This window comes from Coturnix japonica, chromosome 4 (assembly GCF_054131305.1).
Source record: "Coturnix japonica strain WE chromosome 4, WE-NBRP24, whole genome shotgun sequence".
Classification (NCBI taxonomy): domain Eukaryota; kingdom Metazoa; phylum Chordata; class Aves; order Galliformes; family Phasianidae; genus Coturnix; species Coturnix japonica.
This window is the reverse complement of record NC_140666.1, coordinates 45,786,184-45,808,962: the sequence shown is the minus strand read 5'-3', so window position 1 is coordinate 45,808,962 and position 22,779 is coordinate 45,786,184.

Here is a 22,779-nt window from a genome sequence, read left to right as displayed (position 1 = left end):
TTGTGATATTTGTTTTTCAAAATGACTTAATGGAACTAATGAAATGAGATCTTGCCTATGTAGGAAAAAATGAGACTTTTTGAAGGTTGAAGAACCGGTTCCATGATTATTTCCAGAGAGTGGTGGTCAACGGCTCAGTGTCCAGATGGAGATAAGTGGTGTCCTTCAGGGGTCAGTACTGGAATCAATACTCTTTAACACCTTCATCGGTGACATCAATAGTGGGATTGAGTGCATTCTCAGCAAGTTTGCAGGTGAAACCAAGCTGTGTGGTGCCATAAACATGCTCAAGAGACAAAATGTCATTTAAAGAGACCAAGATAGGCTCAATCAGTGACCCCAGGTGAGCCTCATGAGATTCAGCAAAGCAAAGTGTAAGGTCTTGTACTTTGATTATGGCAACCTCTACTATCAATACAAGCTGTGAAATGAAAGTGTAGAATACAGCCTTTCCAAAAAGGACTTGAGGGTACTGGTGGATGGCAGTTGGACATGAGTTAGCAATATACCCTTGCAGCCCAGAATGACAACTGTATCCCAGGTGCATCCACAGAAGAGTGGCCAGCAGATCAAGGGAGGTGATCCTACCCTTCTGTTCTGGTGAGGCCTCACCTGGAGCACTGTGTCCAAATGTGTAGTACTCAGAACAGGAGAGATGTGGACCTGTTGCAGCATGTCCAGAAAAGGGCCACAGAAATGATCCAAGATATGAAACACCTTCCCTAATGGGAGACGGCTGAAGGAGCTGGCGCTAAACAGCCTGGATAAGAGAAGGATCTGAGGAGAACTGGAACTGGCATTTAGATATCTGAAGGAGGCTGTAAGAAAGAAGGGGGTCAGACTCTAACAGAGTCTGCTGTGGAAGGACAAGGGAAAATGACTTCAAATTAAAAGAAGAATTTTAAATCAGACTTAAAGAAAGAGGTTTGTGGTTTTCTGTTTGTTTGTTTTTTTACAATAAAGATGGTGAGGCAATGGAACAGATTGCCCTGAGAGGTGGTGAACACCCTGTCCCTGGAAACATTCAAGGTCAGGCTGGACCAGTCTTTGAGCAAGTGACTGAGTTGCAAGTCTTTCTATTCACTGCATGGGTGTTAAACTAGATGAACTTTGAGGGTCCCTTCCAACTCAAAAAATTCTATGCTTCTGTAAGGGAACTGATACATCACAACCTGAACAGATGATGGAGTACCTAGTGAAGGGAGTGGCTGGTGCAGGAAGCACAGGTGTGCACTTCCCATCTGACTGGAAGCCATATACCCTTGATCCATCCCTTCCTGGGCTCACTTAAGTGCTTGCTGTTGAAAGGAGGATGTCTCCTGGATGAAGGCTGCTTTCTGAGGAGTGTTTGTGGCCTAAACCCCTACCATCAGTTGGGTGAGTCAACCTTTCTCTGTATATGATTGCTGATATTCCTAGTGACACTTTCTCTAGTATCACAAAGAATCTATCAGAAATAATTTCACTGCTTACAAGGAACAGGAAATTTTATTATTCAGTTTTTTTCCCTGATATTTCTGACTTCACTTAGTTCAAGAGATGAACAAATTACATTATACCACGATTATTCCTTCTTTTGTTCCCTGAAAATGAGGAAAATACCTTAGATACTACTGCCAAAGATAACTAGGCCCTGAAAGAATTGTTTTTCATCTAAGTTCTCTCAAAGTACTTCGGAAAGTACTGCTGTCTCAGTTAGACTATCTGTAGCAACGCTTCTGTTTTTAGAAACAAATACTAGAAACAAATATCCTCTTCATAGTCCCTGTACAAGTCCCTTTCTAGCCAACACTACCATTACTATACCTCCTATGGCAGAATAATCACAACCAAATTTGCTTCAGTGACCCTAAAAATGAGAAATTCATATCATTATGAACAGAGTATCTTGTGATGTTGCCCCATTAGCATATTGCATGTTTGAAGAAAATGGTTTTAAGAACAAATTTACTACAATATGGGAGCTATTTACAAGCTCCTGGCGTTACCAGTTTCTGCAGATCTTCACATAGCAGAAGCTCTTGAGACTCATGCAACAAAACTGAGTAACAAACTGATTGCTCTCATATGTAGAGTATAGCAGGACATTCCTGCTACTGTAACTAGATGTGTTTACAAACTAAAAGATTTTTAAAAAGACTATGATGTTTAAACCTTACCAAAAAGAGAAATATCCTGTGTAGTTCTTGAACAAGTTTTCTTTCATTTTGGAAAGAACTTTACTATTGATTCTTCATTGTAGTTAAAGTTAAATAATGTGGACTAACCTAGTACCCTTCAAAGTCAAAGTGCTGTTATTCTAATTGAAGCTACAAAGCACATGTTGACAGGTACACTGATTTCTGATCTTTATGAATATGCTATTATCCCTGGTGTTACTCTGCTCATGCGTTCACTTTTATCTAGATGCAATTATTTTGAGATATTCAATTACAGATTAATTTGAAATCCTTTTCAGTTCTACATTTCTATAATATTCATGAAACTTTTAATGTGTCTTTTCTCCTACCAGTCCCTCCAGGATACTGCTGCACTTGATATCACACATAATATTGAAGGAAAATCATTTCAGTTTTATTCCTGAATATTCAGTTTATGAAGATGGAAATTTCTTCATTTTCTCTTCACTTTCCCCCATTTGTTGCCCATATTAGAGCTTATGTTTTCTTCTTATGTTCCCTTTATTTCTTCTTTTGAATCTGAAATCAGTCTATAGGATGAGAGACTTAAAACTAGCATTTTTCAGGCAGTTGTTTAGTCTACAATGAAAAGCAATTCTTTAGCAGCCACAACAAAAATGGAAATGTTAGCTTCCATTCATCTGAAATCTAAAATCATGTTGATTTTTCTTCTAAAGTTCATCGAAAAACATCGAAATCATGGAATCTTGTTCATGCCTCTAAGTAACTTCTTTCATTTCAGTACATGTGGGCACAAGTCTGGATGAGCTTAAAAAGAAAGTCTAATGGGAGCAAAGTGGCCCTTTGGCTTAGAAGTTCACACATGCATAGGAAAACTAAACTAAGTAGAGAACTTCAGAGTGAGAAGAGACCGAATGCCAGAAGGAAATGAATATTTCTGTTTCAAACAAAAATCAATGTAAGAAGAATCAATCAATTATGCCAGTTATTTGTGAGGTAGATTGAGCTCATCAGTGAGACAGAATAATCGTGGTACGCAATGAGGTAACCAGAATACTGGAAAATGATCCAGTCATTCCACAAACATTAAAAATTAGTCATCATCACATAGCCAGCAAAATCATGTATAAGTTTAACAAGAACAGACAGAAAGGTTAACAATTTTGTGTGAGATAAAAGCCAATTCTTTTCTGATTTTTCCCCCTTTTCTATTCTTCTCTGTAATTGAATTTCAAAGACACGGAAACATAACTCATCAAGAACACAATATATTTAAATATTGGGGGTTTTTTTGTTTGGTTGATTGTTTTTGGTGCTAAATGCATAACAGATTTAACTATAAGATAAATACTTGGTCTTGATATATTTTTTTGGTCCAGAATTTCCAGATGTCTTCAGCCATTTCAGCCATGGATAAGGTAAAGAAAAAATATCGTAAGTGAAACACAGAAGTAGGCACATAATCCCAATCCAGGAGAACAAGGCCGGAGAAACCCAGGTGAATATCCACTGTGTCCTCTACTCTATTAAATCACTTTCAAGTGAATTTTTACCTGTGATAATTTTTAGCATATATTACTCTTTGTGGGTATGTGTCTTCTGTTTGCTTCTTTTAAAAGCTTTCAAAAATTTTTCTCAGTAATTTTTATTAAAGTTTATATAGAATTTATTTATTGAGCTATTGAGGACATTATTTATTTTAGATGTTAAAGCATGATTTATGAACTTTTTACTGTAGTAGTCATAAAGCCTCTTAGCATGTTACAGACTAGCTACACACAGACTTTAAGGCTTTTATTGCAAAATATTACCAAAATCAAAGGCTAGAAGGTGTGAAATTAATAAATTCACGTCTATTTAAAGCCTACATAATTCCATTTGCATCACAAATAAAATTATTAAATCACCTATAATCATTAATTTGGAGTCACTGGATTACTTCTTGAAAGGATCTGGAATTCAATAGAAAAAAAAAGAACCAACATAATACTCTTCAAATAAAACATTAAAAGCAGTTGTCCAAGTTTCCTGAAATTATTTAGACAAGAAAAACATTACATTCTATATAAAAATTTAAGGAGGTAATCAGTGTATCCATGTGTTTTTAAAAATGTTTAAGAACAGTTTGAGTGCTTTTGGAAACTGCACTTACCTATTCATTGTGAGGTACAATTTTTGTACAACAAAGCCAAGATTGCATTCAGCAGTGCTAACCTATAGGGAGAAAAGTGCATTTTAACTATCCTCATTTTTTCCCCTGATAGCTCGGGAAGCTTGCCCATGAACTGCATGTGATAGAGAAGTAGTTTTATTTGTAGTACCATCAGATTCTGTTGTTAGTATTGTAGTTGAAGTGCCATACTGTTTTAGAATTAATGTGTTTTCATGATTAGAATTAAAACAATGACTGCCAGCCTTTGGAAGTGCTTTAAACACCTGTCAGTATGTTAAAAATGGGGATGGGATTTGTCAATCCTTAAGATGCTTTTTCTTACTATTATTGTCAAGGTATGCACTTTATACTCTCTTTTATGACTCAGCAAAACAAAGTAACTTATTAAAACAAAGTAGCTTAGGGTTGGTTTTGTTTTTTTTGTTTTTTTTTTTCTCCCCTCCCTCACTCATCAAAACGTCAAATAAAATTGGAAAACGCTGAGGATGATACACAATTCCCTGAATGTCTTCCATCACTAGGATTTAGTGACATACTTTCTCTAGGAAAGAAAGGCACATTTGAATTAAAATGAAACAAACAAACAAACCAGACATACTTTGGTCAGTTGTCATTTGACTTTTAAGAATGCCTCCCACTGTGATGGGATGTGTCCTAGAAACACCTGCTATCTAGGGTTTAAATTCCACTGTACAATTCCTATACCTCTCCAGACTCAGTGTGCTCCCAGAGGCACATCTTGTCTGGAAACAGCATAGTGAGCTGTGTATTTATAACAGAAACTCTTTTTGTAAGACTTACTGAAAAACAAAGAAAAGAGATCTGAACTTTAAGTGCTTCCAAATATAAAGCAGATTTTTTTTATTTATTTTTTTTTTTTCTGGCTTTCAACTCTTGCTTTAAATTCATCTCAAGTTAACAATAAACAAAGGATATTACTATTTGAAGGTCTCCTGTGAATGAATAAAATGATGCACACGTGTAACTCCATTCCAACAGTCACACACAGTTGTTTGCAAAAAACAGACTCTCGACAAAGTGCTAGATGCATCAAGACTTGACAGTTTTCTACCCAAAAACACTGTTGTTGGGTTTTCTTTAATCAGCAATAACAAGATTTGCTAGCCTGACTTTAATTTTATTTAAATCCTGGGAGTTACAAATTGACTACTAAAAAAACAAAAACAAAATCAAGCAAACAAAAAACAACAACAAAAAACAAATAAAGAAATACATGAAAAACTAACCTACTAAAAAATTTGCTTCATAATCCTTAATAATAAGTGTATACTTGGAATAATACTAGTGTATACATGTAATTACAGAGTAAATAGAGTAAATAGCCAGATAGGGATAGCCAGAGTGTATCTAAGAAAAGACTCAACAGTGCTGAGGCTTTCAGTTGAGATGGATGCTCACCAGTGTTGAGGAACAATCTCCAGAAAAATATACTACCTCAGTGATGGTCAGCCCTTAAATGGGATCTAGGAGATGTGGAGTCAAGCTCCACCCCTTCCAGGAGCACAGCTGAATTACCTTCACCTGCGTTCCCACAGCTGACTCATCGCTTCCTTCAGATGGTTAATCAGAGGGTCAGGCTGTTATCAACAGCTTCCCTTACAGTAAGTATCTGATAATTCAGTTATATTCAACTAGAAATAAGAAGTCGAGCTTATCTCTGGAAGCCACTTCCAGGGCAGAAACATGTTTTAACAGCACAATTATTGATCCAGGCCATTCATAAAGACAATGGCATTTCTGTTTGTTCACACAAAATATAAGGGGTGAACATGCTTCAGTTTTGTTAGAAGCTTATTTAATGTTCCTCAGCCCTTCTTAACACTTTAAAAAAATTTATTCTGTCACTGATGCAGTATTTAAGCATAGTTTAGCTCTGCTTTGAACTGCTCTCTTGGTTTTTGAATATCTAATTCCTCAATGTTTTGAGATGATACAAAGCTGACACTAAAACAGAGTACTAAAGAACTGACTTGCTGAATTACCAGTGAGTTGTACAGAGCTTAATGAATACCATGTCATTTAGTGATTTAAAAGCAATTGTAATTAGCAACTTAGGTAAATGTGTAGTATGAAAACATACTAATTTCTTCACCAGTTTCAATAACCAATCAATTCCTTTTCATGGCCAACAATCTTGCTCTGGCTTGTGGCACATTCACTTTGCCACACTCTCCCAATAGATGCTGGTAGATATTCACAAAATGTTGTGTGTTCTGTATTTATGTTGCTCACTTTGGTTTGATTTCCATGGGTTGTAGTATGCATTGCCTACACTTTTCCCATACAGGCAGAGAATAGGACTGTATCTTGCAGTGGTACTAGCGCTTACTGTTTGCTCAAGTCTCCCATCCAGTAAGAACTAAAGTAGTGCTGGAACTATTCAGCTGGCAGTGTGGTGAGAAAGGATAAAATTGTGCTATACTGACCTCCAATGCCTACTGTTATTTATGTGCTAACAGAAGAAGAAATGTTAATTAGCTCTTCTCATGCTTGTGCCTGTTCAGACTAAGCCAATTTCATGCGTGAACTAGAGGAAGGGGGAAAGAAAAAGAAATTATGAAGAAATATCTCTAATATGAAGAAGTATATCTGAAACAGATTTTCCATGTCATTGAAGATATGCTTTAGACTACAGCCTCTCCTCTACTTCCACTAACACAGGAAAGTGATGTTCTTAATATGTGGAAGCATAGAGATTTCTTTGGGATTTGGGTAAATAATTCATTTCTAATCTTATCAAATAATTAAGAAGAAATGCTTTACATTTTCAGTTAAAATCTTGAAATTTATGGAAAGTAAAGCATAATTTGATGTTTAAGGTACATATCATTAAAAGGTAATTTGGTTAGTCTTACTTTCTCCTCAATCTTAAAATAGAAGATTGCAGCAATTGAATAACTCTCTAATCAGTGGGGGAAAAAAAAGACTGAGGTTTTGATAGATCACATAGTAAGTTCATTGATTCAGGATTTTACAATTTTAAATGCTCTATGGATGCTGTTGTTGTTGATGTTGTTATTTTGGCTTGACAGAAATGCTACAGTCAGAGAGATTGGCAGAGTGGAAAGGCAATAATGAAGTGGAATGGCGAATGGGATAAGCAGGAAAGGAATGTTCATCCACCTCTGAGGATCTAGGCTTGCAGCAAAAGACTCCACAAGGGAGGAATATCTAACCAGAAATCCTTTCAGAGTGGTAGTCAGCCCTTAAATGGGGTCTAAGAGAGGTGGAGCCAGTCTCCATCCCTTCTGGTCACAGAGGCAAATTACCTTCACCTGTGCTCTCAGGGCTGACTCGATCCTTGCCCCAAGAGATCAATCAGTGGTTCAAGCTATGACTCAACAGTTCCCATACAGGAAGCAAGTGAAAAAGGGGTTTTTTCTTATTTCTTCTTTATACCAAGATATTTCTTTTCTTTCGCAGATCTTCTGTCACCTTACCTTGCACAAAAATTGTTTCAGAAAAGACATGCTTAGGATGTGGTGATGTTACAGGATTTGAGAAGCTCTGTATCTCCAGCAGAATTTGATGTCTTGCTATTTGTGATCGCATTGGTGCTACCATCATTGGACCAACATGAATTAGCCCACCAATTTTCAAGCACATATTAAGCTTCTATTGAAGTCAAGCACCTAAGACAGTTGAAAAATCTGTTTCCTTGTGCCTGAGTGGACAATCTAGTAATATGATACTAGTTTATTTAATAGGGAGGGGGGGAGTGGGGGAAGATAAAGGAGGATCTTCCAAGAACTTCTCTAAGAAAACTCTCAGAAACACCCTGACATCTTTTTCCATTTCATAGAAATATGTAAATTTGAATAAATGGAAGGCCTTTTCAAAACGAAAGGCCTTTTCAAAACATTATGCTGTGATTATTTTTCTATAATAAGTTTTGTAATCACTGAATTGTTTTGAAATAAAACAGTAAATGACTAAAACTATCTCCTCACAAGAAGAATCCATAATGCCATTCTCCTATTTTCTTTTCTAATCCTTCTTCCACTGAAGACAGAAATTTCTATATGCATTTGTTTAGTGTTTATGAGAACATTCTAAGATAACTCTTCACTGGGAACATGATTTCTTTGGTGTTCCTGACATTTTTTCCTACAAAACACTTTACTATTTTCTAGTGTGTTGTACATCAGGACGGGCACAAAGAAAACCAACAAAACAACTTAATGCATGTAGACATAAGCATTCATGAAGGTGTAGGTGACAAGGTACAGATCTTCCACTGAGTACTTCGAATGGGCTGTTGGAATTTGGATCCAGATTTTGCAGTTCAAATATTATTTTTTTTTGGAGATAAGGCTTCAAGGTAACTACTTAAACCACAAGACCATTACAGTACTGCAAGGCTACTTAAAACTTTTATTTTTTTCTCCTGAGTCCCCTTAATCCTGTTCTTAAGTATACATACTTTTATAATACCTTATTTTTGAGCAAAGGAGTTATTATTTCAGTAACCTTCACGATGAGTGGACACTACTACATAACCAAAATTCCTTTAACCTGGCTGTAAGAGGTTTTTCATGCCCAGCCACTCACTCTACTGTTCCATAGTCTTTAGCTTCTAGTCAGAAAGTCAGGAACTAAAAAGCTGCTGAGAATCACCTGCCTTGCTTTTTGTTGTCTTCCCCCCTCAGTCTTTATTTATGAGAAGACAGTAGAAACACATAAGGAATTACAGCTTTGAAGAGATATTTTTTATTCATGCAGAAAGGGCCCTGAAAAAAATACAATTACAGAAGATGACAGAGAATAAAGTTTAGTACTTAAAAGTGCCACCTCTTTCTAAAACTCTCGTTTTCAAATGATTTGTGGGTTTTTGAAACAATATACAACTTTTGAACTTGCTTTTAGCTGAGAGCTATTTAAAAGGCCCTTTCTTCAATCAGCATCCTGCAAAGGAAGGAGTGTTTATTCTTAACTTTCGTTGTTATATTTTAAGAACAGAAGCCCAGTTTTAAAGTTGAGTGAAAGACAGACCCTTGCCTTCTGGCACTTGTGCAGTAGGTGCTTACAGCAAACTCAGAGAATGGACCTTTTTAATGTTAAAACATGAAACTGTCTGTTCACAGAAAATCAGAGAAGCTGGTTCTATATCTTTCTTACTACAACAACTAGATACTGCAAGGTTTTTTTTTGTTTTTTTCTTTGGTTGTTGTTGTTCTTTGGGAGTCAAGATACTGCTTTTTATTTCCCCCACCCGCATATAGTTGGAATAATACAAGTGTATAGCTGTAATTACAGAGTAAATGGAGAGCCAAAGCAGATCTAAAAAAAAAAAAGAAAAGACTCACCAATGCAGAGCCTTCCAGTTGAGATGGATACTCACCACAAAAATTCCACAAAGGAGCAACCTCCAGAAAGAGATGTTAGACCAGTGGTTTTCAGCCCTTAAATGGGATCTAGGAGAGGTGAAGTCAAGCTCCACCCCTTCCAGAAGCACATCTGAATTACCTTCACCTGTGCTCCCATAGCTGTCTCATTGATTGCCTCATATGATTAATCAGAGGTTCAGGCTGTGATCAAGTTTCCCTTTCAACTCCAAAGTGGACATTTAAATGCATGTAATCCTTCAAACTGCGTTGATGCTAATGATAAATGAGTGAGTGAAAAATAGAAAGATACTTTCTTCCTTTCAGGAATCACTATGACATCAAGCTTCTCTCAGAGGTTGTCATCTGATTCACTATTTTTTTTTCCAGAGAAGTCCTCTACTGTAATTTATATTTCACTTTTTTTTCTCTTGTTTTCTGTGTTGAAATGGTCTGATAAATTGGCATAAAATTTCTGTTCTTCTAAGGTAGACATTTGCATAAAAACATTTTGAAAAAAATGTTTTAAAGGGGTGCAACCTAAAGATGGAGTTCTAGAGATAAAGTATCATAGTTGATATTTACACATGCGATTTCACTATAACTTCAAAATACAGTAATACTGCAATTTTCTGTAACTTGAATACTGATATTGTGCTCACTGTTATTAATAAGCAGTTAGACAATAAGCTGTGCTGAAAGGATCATACAAGAATGCTGTTAGTTGTCTAATTACAGATCTTGCACAATAGTTGACCATGGTGTCCCATCAAAACACACACTAAACAAATGTTGCCTGTCAATTTTCAAAGACTTGAAAGTGCTCCAAAATGGCAAAATAATCCTGGTACTGTGCTGTAATGTTTTACCAGTAAATAATAGGAGGGACAGTTTTAAAAAACATAAGACCTTTAGGAAGAAGTCTTGAACTTTGGGCAAAAAAGAATCTTCCTCTTTTATAAGGTTTTCAAAAGTGAACAGATGGTCTCTTTTGGTATGTGCAGAGCTCAGGGAGTGCTGTGAAAATAGCATGTACTCTAAATGAGTTGCTATTTAGCAGGGTTGTAAACAAAGAAATCAGTAGGAAGGTAAGATGTTAGTAAAATGCTGCATCTCACTGATACTGTTACTTGCAGCACACTCGTGCTACTAGATTTATTTACTCTGTTGTCTTTTTATGTTTAGCAACACTTCATTCCACTATGTCAGTAAGTTTGTACTGCCATTATGTTATCAAGCAACATATTAGTGTTTTACAGAAGCACTTAAAGTACAGCACTGCCGCATGATGCATGCTTTCTGGTGATGAGTCTTGTAAAACAGCCTTACAAGCTTCTGTGATAGCATTTGTTTTTGCACCTTGAGTATAAGCCTAAAGAGATTTGATGCACTGTCTTGTTATATCTGCTTCTGTCAACACATGGCTTTGCGTGACTCACAGTGATGTGATGTGATGTGAGCTGTAATGCATCAGAGACTTAAAGTTTTTCAGCATTCTGAATAATGACAGGAACTTTTGCTATGTGACTAATGTAATGTTACATATGTAGTGGGAAAGTATTTGTAGAAAAATATTGATGTGCAGTTATGGGCAGGATGAAGGGGAAGAAGGGAAAAGGAGGGAAATCTGTCCTGCTTTTCGAACATGTATAGCAATTTAAAAAGATGTAAAGTAATGAGCACCTGTAAATATATAGAGATGCATATATATATACATATATATTAGAAAGATGATATATCTTTTAAAAGCTGTCCTTGTCGAGAATGTATAAGTCAACAAGAAAATAAAGGTTATAAAATTGTGTTTTGAAGTTTTAGCTGTGCTTGTTTAGAAGTCTGCAAAGCAAGCTTTTGGAAAATAGGCATTTTGTGGGAAGAGTACTAGTTACATGCAAGAGGGAGAGACAGAAAGAGAAGGATAGAGGAGGATGAGGTACATGGTGAAACAAGACAATGGCAGTTGGTAAGAAACCTACAATTTTAAGACATTCTACAAAAGAAGCATACACCTTAGAAATTTAATTTACTGATTAAATGTAGTTGCCAGATGTCACAAGAAATCTGTTGAGATGAATCAATCATAAACATATAGCTTCTGAAAACAATTATAGATGCCTGAATTAGATGTTTCCTAGAATTTAACTTTTCCTTTTTCATTCTCCAGTCTCTGAAATAAGCATTATACCTTGATACCTCACAGTGCTGAGATGGAATGAGCACTTGAAGGAAACTCAAAGATATCAGAAATTAAAGTCATATGGGTAACAAGATATGTCCATTATGCAAATTGCATTTTAAACATTAAAAGACAGAGCCTATGTAAATCTCAAATACAGATTAGGGGGGCTTATTTGAAAATCCTTGCTATGAAAAGATGGCTCATTGTGTAATAGATTGAGAGCTAACATTAGCTGCTACCAAGAAAACCTTTGATCCAAAATCAATCACAGGTTTCATTAATGCCATCAGGTGCTCCAGATGCTGTGTTTCAGGCAAGGCGTAAAAATCTGTTAAAACAGAGAATGAACCAGCTAAGGGTCTGAGCATATGTTAGACTGATAGCAAACAGAAGGATATGCTTAGTGAAAGGACACATGGTAGGAGATGAAAGCAGAATGTCTAGGCAAGGAGTGGTGATTCAATCCCAAGAAGAGGTGTAGAAACAGAAATTTTAGGAGCTGGATATGAAATAACATCTGGGGGGTTTTCTGAGAGAAACAGATCTTTTACTTCTAAATTACAAAGCATATGACCTATGGTATATTTTTCTAAGTAGAACCAGTAGAGAAGTTGATATTAATGATTCTTTCTGAAAGCAGTGATACTTCTTGAGAGAGAGCACAGTTTTAGGAATTCTTTAGGTGCGCAGATATAACTATACTTTATTAGATTATATATCAGGTAACAGCATACAAGCAGTGTGACCTTTGCTCTGCTGGTGGTGGGACACTGATCAGATCTCTTTTACATTTTCAGCACAGTGCTATGTCTTTCAACAGGATCAAGACAGATAGAAAATCCAACACTGTTATATGTCTGTATTCTGCATCTTTTATGTACCAGTCTTTGCACAAAGTAAGAGGAAATGAAATTCCACTGAAATATGCAATTTATGCAGACACCACTGAACCCAGGTTTTAAACATGACTTGTTTTCTCACTACTTTTCTTCTGTTGAAATCAACTGCACTAACTCAATGCAAAAGCAGGCCTACTCCAAGTAACTCACAGAGCAAAAAAAGAAAAACAGTGAGTGCTGCTTCTGCTATAATCAGAGAGCAGAGAATTCTGTTCTGTTTTTATTTTTTGGTGTCACTGTGATGGGAGTGGTATGAGCACCTTAAACTAGAATAGAGTCCGTGTCTCTGAGTACTGAAACAAAAACTAGATATCTTTTTCTGACACACAAAGAGTATCCTGATACACTGTAGTGCCACTATTAAAAGATAAGTTCAAAAGCTAATCAATCATCTTTCTGAGATGGGTGGAATAATTTAGTAGCTCAGAAAGTGCTATCATCGGTCATAGCAGAGAAATAAAGTCAGAAATCAGAAGTACTACAGGAAAATACGATCTTTGAGTGAGATATACATGATGACAGCAGAATCTATGTGTTTCTTTCCTTGATTTTTCTACATCAGAATCCTGTATAATGTATAGAATTCCAATAAACAGTTTGTCTTTTCTGTTCTTACAGAGAAAAGGATTGCAAAATGCAGTAATCAATAAGGTAAAAGTTATAAAACTGAACCTACTCAGAAGAATAGAAATATGTATGCTGCCTTTCTCAATGAACACTTACTTTTTGCAACTTAGCAAAGAATGCTTTATGATCTCAAGGAGGTAAAAGGGTTGCTTATATCCCACCAATCAGGAGAGACAAAGAAAATTAGCTGCTGACACTTATTTATCTTATTGAGTATTAGGTGCATGTGCAATATTCATCAACTTATTCTTCTTTTGACATTTGGGCTTACATTTTCTATTGTTTCATTTTAGTGAACAGTTTCGGGCCCAACATGGAACTGAATCTCAGTTACTAACTGTAACATATGGAATGTCTTAACTTCATTATTCTTCTCCTTATTCTCCCAGCCCTTCAGATATGAAGCATATTCACAATTTCTACTCGTCGTTTCAGTCTTGTAAAGTCTTATGAATGTCAGGGTGATGAATTAGCCATCTTTCCATTGTTCTATTTAATGTTTCTGTAAATGTTTTTCTTTCTTAGGGCAGCTCCCATTTCATTACCCAAGACCACAGTTATTCTTAGTCTAAAATCGCTTTCAATCTGTTATTTTTAAAGTGCATCATATGTGTGTCCTGTGTGGTATTCTATAAATTTTCAATTTTTTTTTTTTCTTTCTATACTTAGTAAATAACTGCTGGTAGATTCACACTTATTTTTTATTCAGAATGAAAAAATAATTCAAAGGTGTGCAAATTATAAACCGAGGAAAAATGAGAAACCAGTATGAATATATCCATGCTACAGATACATGGTTTCAGTTTCTATCTCTTCTAGTAGTCTAGGCCACCTGACTAATTAATTCTTTTACAGTATTTCAGTTATGTTCCTTAAAGTGTTTTCCTTTCTGATGCATGTTTTCCATTCTTTATTCTAGCAGCATCATACCAATCAACTTTGTTCAGTACAGCAGAAATTTCAAGACTAAAATCAGCACCAGTGAAAGAAAAAGTTCACCTTTGAATTAAGGAAATTACATTCTGCTTGCTGTTGCCTTTACTGTTAAAAAGGCAAGAAGCTGCAATGAAAATGACTTAACTGTTCTGGTCATTGTACATATACATAAACAAAGACAGGACACAATGTATCATTGGAGGTTCAGTATTGAGACAAAAGCAATGTAATGAGCAGTAGCAGGGATACATCACACCATGTCTTGACAAACAGAAAAGACAATCCTTCAAGCTTTTTCTCTCTGTTCACTTTTACCACTGTCAGCATATCATTTATGGCCACCATTCAGTAGTGTGCCCCCAGAGAAGACTTTGATGTTTAGGGTACCGGCTTCTCAAACTGGTCGGAAGTGAAAGTGAACTTGAGTCTGTAATACATATTGATTTGATTATTGTTTTATAAATATTTTCTTACTTAATATAAAGACAGCCATATGCCCCTTTGCAATGTAACTATTTCTGGGAAAAGCTTTGTGCTAGTCATCACACTGAACATATAAATCAGTATTACTGAGCAGACCAAGTTGTGGCTTGTTTTCGAGCAAGATCTCAAAACGTTCTTTTCAAACTGAATGCTTTGAGACTGAAGGGATTTGTATTTTATTTTATCATATTATCATTTATCTGTGAAATATCTTTTCACCCCTCTCACATATCTAAAAATTACCTGTTGCAGGGGGGTTGGAACTTGATGATCCTTGAGGTCTCTTCTGACCCAAGTCATCCTATGATTCCATTATCTTTTAATTCTGTTATTTTCATTCTTTCATCTCTCCATTTGTTTCTGATCTGGACATCAATTTTAGGACCAGTGATTCAGTTCTTCATGGGGTTTTGGTTTTGTTTCTCTGAGAGATTTTGTCATTGCCTTAACCTTTGTATCAGTTGATTCTTCTATGATCTTCTCTGTTTACATTTCTTTTGTGGAAAGTGTTTTTATTTGTTAATTTTGGGGTGTCTTTCTACTTTCTCCAGAGTCTTATAATATTCTTTAGTGGATAGAAGAATATAAAGAATATCTTTTAACTCTCATGCGGTCTTGTAAAACACAGTAGCATGAATTGCTTCATTGCTTCATTAGTGATATTTTCCTTCCATCAAAGTCATTTGAATTTGTGTTGCTTTGCTTCTTGGTTGATACCTAGAATATGACTTCTTTTATGTAGTCTCAGAGTAAATCACTTTATACTTCTCATTTTCCTAATCCACTTACAGGTAAGTATTCTGAAGAGCATCCTGTAGAGTGCTCTTTTCCAAAACATGTCACAAACTTTAGGAAATTATCGCATTTGCACAGGTCTATAATTTTCATGGGCATCTGAAGTTGTTATGTAATCTTCTGCTGCTCATAACATTTTGGTAGAACTCATTTTCTTCCATTTTTAACTTGTTGTCTGTTGCTGGCTGGTAAGCACTTTTTCTAGGTCATCTCATCCCTTCTTTATCTAAATAAAATGTTTACCTGTGTCATGTTATTATCGTAGTTCACTGAAAATGATATCTACTGTTTTATATTTTTAAAAAGGGGGGGGAAAAATATCCAGGAATACACCTCTGTGACACAAATAGTGTATGGGTATTGATGCTTACTCAGTGAATTCTGAGAAAATATTGTGGAAGGAGAGATCAATCTTCCACGTCCCCTTGAATTCTGTTCTGCTGTTCTGGTGCTGAATCAAGAGGTGATCTGGCTGTAGTGCAGTTATTTTATATCTTTCTTTTTTTTTTTTTTTTTTTTTTTTTTTCTGGAATTATCACTATCAGCCTTTGACATGCTGCTGCAAATCGTGATTCTTGAAGCTAGTCCTTTATGTTTACTTCACAGTATGGGGTTTTCAGAAATCTGTACCTGCACATATGATCTCCTTCAGTAGTTTTGTAATACTCTGTCATTAACTGCTACTAATTGACTGATTGTCTACTTAAAGTCACATAAATTATTTTTTCTAGGTTTCACTGAATAATCTAGTTTCTTGTTTGTTTGTTTGTTTGGTTTGGTTTTTTGTTTGTTTTTTACTTTGAATGAAGATAGTTTTAGTATCAGTGAACACAAAGTATTTGTATGTTGGCTTTATTTTACCATATTTCCTTGAATCTTTCTTCTGAAACATCACAGTGTATCATTAGTGCTCTTCTGAGTACTGCTGTGGTATTCTGTGTAAGTGCTTCATATTGTAATTTTGAGTTGCAACTATTTGTTTCTTCTCTCTCTACGCCAACAGCTCACAGTGTGAGCTGTTCCAATGATTTACAGTATTGTGAGATATGGCTACAGGTTCTGAAAACTGACATGACTGTCACTAAGCATCACAGGGTAATACACAAAATTCAGAGAAAGCAAAAAGGTGTAAAATAATTGGTATGAACCCAAGTTGTCATGTCTCTCACACCTGCAAGGCACTAGCATCACTTTGAAAGGGACAAGCTCAGATCAACAGGAGACAGTGCTCCAAGGAATTCAAGGTTATAATTCCCAGGTTTTTGGACAAGTGATAGAGAAGGACAGATACACTCCTTCAACTATAGTCATTAGAATTCCCAGGGGGGAAAGCTGGCAAGATTCATATGTAACAGTACCAGTGGCTTACACAGAAATGCTGTGTTGAACTGTTGTTTGGTAAGATGAAAGAAGGAAAGGACACTAATCTTTGTGGATTTGCTTTATTTTACATGGGTTTTTTTTACAACTTTATTTTCCTGTTAAGATTCTAGAGCAGACCAGTAATTTCTGTAGAGGGTTCCCCCCCCCCCCCCCATCAGACTGCTGCTAAGAGATCAAGTTCATGTAAAAAAAACTTTTCTCTTTAACCATCTTATGTCCGAAGTCCAGCACTAGATTTGCTATCATGGAGGGACGAAACATATTGTGAAATCCTTGTGTATTTTTGTTGCCGGTGTGCTTTCTTAATGAATTTACAACCTGATTGGATTCTCAAAATTTATTATTCATACTCTATATTCAATCTAATTATTCCACTTCATTAACTATTGAGGAAGTGCCACAGTGTTATATCATTGATCATCTTTTTCTTAACTGGTTGATTCTGATATTCACAATTACATGTGCTTTCTGGAATTCTCAGTTTTGTAATTCATCAGTTCTATATTCTCATCTTGATTTGCTTTTAATTTTTCCATGAGATTCATCTTGCCTGCTATTTCAACGTTTATAATTTTTTATCATCCATGCCGTTGAGAGCTACTTATGACCACATAATTCCACTGAATAATACAGCAATAGACATTTTTGGTTCAGACTGTTGTATTTATTCTCTAGGTTGTGCTCTGCATTCTTTCCTTCCAGAAGTTTTAGTGGTTTTCCTTCTTCCTAAAGTTTTCTTCCCATCTTCAATTCTTTCATGACTTTTTTTCTTTTTTTAACTTTTTTCTGAATAATGAAATGAACAATATGAAGAATAGATACGGCAAATCCAACCAAAACTCCAATTGTAAACCTGTGGATTTATGTCTTTCTAAAGTTCTGCAAAATGTACTTGCACTCCTTGCCTCTTTCTAACTATATTTATGGATATTATTGTCAACTCTAGGTTAATCATTCTTGTCAGGGGACAGAATGAATTCCAGAATATATTTAGAGTAAGTCAGAAAAAAAATATATTTTTTTCTAAACCATTTACATTTTTAAATGGGAAAATAGATACTTCAGACATATTAATCCCACTTACATTTGTAGGGTAATATTGGTTTTGATAGCTGTACTCAAGTTTCAAGTCCATTTTTCTGAAGCCAGGAGAATGTACTACTTACTTACAAAAGGTTATAAGCCTCAACCAGCTATAAGCTGGTTAGTACGCAGCCGCTTATATCATAGCATCCTAACATTGTTTATTTGCATCTGACACGTTCTGAAATTCTACCTATCCCCACTGCAGTTCATGCAATATGTAAAGATTGACAAAAAATATTTTCTCTGATATCTTATTGATGGTATTTTTGAAAGTGAGTGCTTTTTTGTCTGAATTCCTTTCTTCTTTACTTCATTTGGTAATGGAAAAGACAAGACAATGCTCTGTAAATTTATGGCTCTGAAAGACAGACAGACCAAGCATAAAGTACATAACTCTCTGCAACTTTACATAAACACCTGTTTTTGTGAAGAATCAGCCTTAACCATTTCTTCTGGAATTCTCATACTGAAAGTTTTCTTTGTTCTTTTACCCACAGGTGATTGTTTCACTCAAAGGAAGAAAGGAATCACCATCCTCTAATGACCTTAGTCAGTTTAAAATACAAACAAAAGGTGGGCAACTAGTCTGTTTAGACAAAAGCACCAGTACTTATATTAAAAGAAAGAATACACTTTTATTTCTCCCCATGTACCTGTTGAGGTATTTATAGATATGGAGAAGGCTGAGGTATTCACTGAGTTCTGGCAGCCAGGATTCCCATATTTCTCACATCTTTAGAAACTGGAGGAGCAAACTGCCTCCCACTATGTGAGCAGAGCAAGTCTGATACAACTTCATGAGACTGAATGTGTACAAGTCTATAGGACTGGATTATATGCATCTCAGGGTCTGAAGGAAGCTAGCTGTTGTGGTTGCCACTCCATTACATTTGAAAAGTTGTGGCTGTCAGGAGAAGTCCTTGGTGGTAGGAAAAATGGAAGCATCCCTTTCATTTTTAACAGAGAGGAAGGAGGATCTATGGAACTGCAGACCAGTGAGTCTCATCTCAGTGCCTGGGAAGATCATGGAACAGATAGTCCGAGAAGGTATGCGGAATGAGAAGGTGATCCGAAACAGCCACCATGGTTTCACCAAGGGAAGGTTGTGCGTGACCAATGTAGTGGCTTTCTCTGATGGAGTTACGGCATCAGTAGACAAAGGAATGGCAAAGGGATGTCATATATCTGGAATTCTGCAAGGCCTTTGACATGGTCTCCACTGCATTATTATTTCTTAATTGTAGAGTTATGTATCTGAAGGGTGGACTATTCCATGGATAAGGAATTGGTTGGAAGGCTGCAGCCAGAGGCTGAAATGGCTTCATGTCCAAGTGGAGACTGGTGACAAGCAGTGTCTTCCACGGATCTGTCTTGGGACTGGTACATTGTAACATATTTATCAATTACATGGATGAAGGGGTTGAGTGCATCCTCAGCAAGTTTTCTGATTACACCACTCTGAGTGTTGCACTTGATATGGCAGAAAGAATGGGTGTCATTCAGAGGAACTTTGATAAACAAAAAGGGTGGGTCCTTGTGAGTGTAATGGGGTTCAGTGAAGCAAACTACAAAGTTTTGCACTTGGGTTGGTGTAATCCCAGGTATGTCTACATACTGGGAAAAGAACTTCTTGAGAGTAGCCGTGCTGAGAAGGACTCAGGAGCCCTGGTAGGTGGAAAACTTAGCATAAGTCAGCAGTGTGTGCTTTCAGCATGGAAGGCCAACTGCATTCTGGGTTTTACCAGAAGATGGGTGGCCGGCAGGGAGAGGGAAGTGATTGTCCCTATCTACTCTGCCCTAATGAGGTCCCAGCTGGAGTTCTGCATCCAAGCTTGGGGCCCCCAGTGTATATAGGAAAGATAGGGAATTTTTGGATACTGTCCAGAAGAGAGGGCCACAGAGATGATCGGATGACTGAAACATTTCTCCTACAAAGACAGGCTGAAGGAACTGGTCTTGTCCAGTCCGGAAAAGAGAAGGCTGAAGGGAGACCTTATTGAGGCCTTCCAGTATTTAAAGAGAAACTATTAACAGGAAAGAAATCAAATTTTAATGTGGGTAGTGATAGGATAAGGGGTCTTGTCCAGAGAGGCTGTGTATATCCCATTCCTGACGGTGTTTAAGGCTACATTGAATGGGGCCCTGGATAACCTGATCTAGTAGTTGGCAACACTAACTGTGGCAGGGTGCAGTTAAAATTTAATGATCCTTGAGGCCTCTTCTAAACCAAGTCATTCTATGATTCTTTAATATATTGAATATAAATCTTATGTCCTCCAAAAATAATCTATTAAAAGCTCTTTTGGCAATGCTTTCCCAGGTGCATGGATTCCAGTTGATATCCATTAACAAAACATGTTGCACACCCTTAGTGTTTGATAATTATGTATAGGGAGATGGCTTTTTAAGGTTGTAAGTCAGAAACTCAAAGGTGATGCAAACAAGATTTGTATTCTTTGGGTTTGCTTTGGTATATGTTTAGATGTTTACATATAATATGGGGGGACTATCATAACAAAACCAATACTTTTAATCCCTAAGCTCTTTCCCTCATAAAGAACTGTCCATGTACTCTGTCATCTGAACTAACAATGTTCCAGGGTGTGGGATCATGAAATACCTGGGTTTGGATTTGCCTATATTGGTCTGACAACCATGAAAAATTTGTCATTTCATTGCAGCAGTCCCTAGCTTCCTCATCATTTTGCAGCAAGGCCATTTATTTTTCATGTGTACTTAACTTGCTATAAAGGCTGGGAAAAAACAGTCCTAATCCCTAGGAGACCATCCACCATGGGACATAATTGATGGCTAGGCAGAAAACTGGCATTAAGGCTTTCATAAGAACTTCTAGATGTAAAAGAGCAAACAGGTTCATCTGGATGGTGCTCCTTCAGAGGTACTCCAAAATAAAGCTCTGTTACGGTAAAGCAGTAACAGAAACTCAGGAAAATTGAACCCACAGGAACATTTTACATGACAGCAAGGCGAAGAGACACACAATTCAAAGTAACTACACTAACAGCTGACATGGTGACATAAGCATTAATAAAATATTAGAGGGCATTATACAGGCTACTTAGTTCTTCAGCAAAGATTTGTGGATAAATAAGGGTGCAGTACAGAGATGTGGAAGAGTGCCAAGCTTGCTGGGATATTCTCAGAAGAAGCTAGAGATGAACCAATTTTAGTCAGCTCTGACTTACTCATGTACATACTCTACATGTGTCCTAAAGAATGGAAATAGAAAGCAATTGATTTTAACTTTCATTCTTCTACCCCAAGCTCAAGTGTTCTCAGAAAGTGAGGCACTTCATGCACACCAATGTGTATGTAAGCATATAGCTATTTTGGACAGTTAGAGATTAGGGCTCAAGTGAAACATGAGAACAAGCTATTCCAATAGTATAGGCAGCTTGAAGTGCCTTTTGAATAAAGGCTGGTTTAAAAATATGCTTGTAAACATTGTGAAAGCAGGGTCTTGATGTGTACGTCAAAGAACAGAACTTAAATGTAGGGATAATTCTCTGAATTAAAGCTACTCAGCTTTTCTCAACATTCATTGCTGCTCTGTTTTCCTCATGATAACTCTAGCATTTAAGGTATTTGGGTTGAACCACCTGGGAACATAAAACATGCATGAATGCACATAAATGCAGTCCCTAAAATAAATATGACCGCTTTTCCAATCATTTTCTGTTTTTTGTTTGTTTGGTTGGTTAGTTTTTGTTTGTTTGTTGGTGGGTTTGTTTCTGTGTGTGAAATATGTCATTATATTTCCATCTGAGAAGTTCTTAAAATTTATTTGGAATGTGGCAAGGAAGGGTATATTAAGTGAGTTATGTATGAGCTCTTAAAAAGAGGAACTCTTGCTTCAGTTCCTAAAGCAACCTTGGCTTTTCAGCAATAAAAACATTGGTTTGGTTATAAGCTAATATAAATGCACATATAATTCTTGACTTCAGTGTAATATAATTTCCTTTTTCTTCTTTTTAAGAGCTTTTTTTTTTCTTCTTCTTTTAATTTCTTTACTTCTCTTTATTCTTATTTTCCCTGAAAATGAGCTAAAATAATTATCTGAGTAAACAATAAGACATGATTCATAGCAGTCCACATAGTAACTACTCCTCTATATTTTTGTCTTGTGTGCTAGTCTTGTGGACAAGCCATCTGTGCTTTACAACTATTCTAGCAATATTATTAAAATGTTCACAAAATGTTCTTGCTTGCTGAACACCCAAAATAATTATTAGTTAGTTCTTTTGTCTAAAGTATTCACAGTACACTCTCCAGTTGCTACTAAAAAATCATTCTTTGCTAACACGGGATTGTGTCTGAAGTTATGGCTATTTCTCCCTGTACTTGGAATGGAAGTTTGTGTGTAATGAGTGGTTCACACATTTTTACTCTCTTAGTATTTTTTATGTAATTTCCTTAAGAACTAGGTCTGTCACATTTTACTTTCTTCCTACACTGATGTGATTACTCATAGAACAGGAAAGTAAAAGGTATGAAAAATTAAAGTTTGATGAAAACTAAAACTAATGAAAATAGTTATAGATTGCTGGAACTTTTTTCTGTCTCTATATTATTTCTGTCTCGCATTACAAAAACAACATTGAGGCCATGGAGCATGTCCAGAGAAGGGTAACAAAGCTATGAAGTGTCTGGCGCACAAGTATTAGAAGGATCAGCTAAGGTAACTGGGGTTATTTAGTGTAGCAAAGAGTAG